This window comes from Pararge aegeria, chromosome Z (assembly GCF_905163445.1).
Source record: "Pararge aegeria chromosome Z, ilParAegt1.1, whole genome shotgun sequence".
In the NCBI taxonomy this organism is placed as follows: domain Eukaryota; kingdom Metazoa; phylum Arthropoda; class Insecta; order Lepidoptera; family Nymphalidae; genus Pararge; species Pararge aegeria.
Genome location: NC_053208.1, coordinates 25,170,710 through 25,171,354, shown reverse-complemented (window position 1 = coordinate 25,171,354; position 645 = coordinate 25,170,710). Strand labels below are relative to the sequence as shown.

The following is a 645-nucleotide window of genomic DNA, read 5'->3' as shown; positions in this document are numbered from 1 at the left end:
TTTGTGTGATGAGCTCCAGCTGTGGGAATCGAACCCCCGGCCTTGGACTCAGAAAGCAGGATCGCTGCAAACTGTGCCAATCGGCCGTCAAAACATACGATAGAAAGATTTTTATTTATATTACTATTCAGCACTATACAGGATATCTACTGTGGTCAAGATATTAACAATAAAGAATGAATACGTTAATGTTCTAAAAAAAATACTCCATTAAATAATAAAAAAAAAAGATACTAAAAGTAAAAAAGCCTCCCCGGCGGGGAATCGAACCCCGGTCTCCCGCGTGACAGGCGGGGATACTGACCACTATACTACCGAGGATCATGAAGATGTTATTCAAATAATGGACTGAGTTCTTCTTATATCTACTTCAAACAAAACTGACAGAACTTAATAATAATTTTCTTTTCTTTTAAAGTTTCGGCGCTGCGCAAACATAACATAGTCTTAGCTGTTGTTCATGTTGCATGAGATTTCACGTGGTTGGACACCTCAGTGGAATTAAATAAAATAAGTTTATAAAACACGTCATTTTTTGAAACTATTTAAGCTGAATGTTACTTTATTACCATTCATTTCATTATTTTCCCAAGTGCTTCGCTACGATGTCGCTGAGAAACTGTTAAAGGGTTAGGGTTTTATTCA

At 36.7% G+C, this 645-nt stretch overlaps 1 non-coding gene across 1 annotated transcript; it reads right to left on the bottom strand.

The window, feature by feature from the left end:
* Positions 1-249: 249 nt before the first annotated feature.
* Positions 250-321, bottom strand: Trnad-guc. Its single transcript has one exon. It is a non-coding gene; the product is annotated as a tRNA-Asp (tRNA).
* Positions 322-645: the final 324 nt, after the last annotated feature.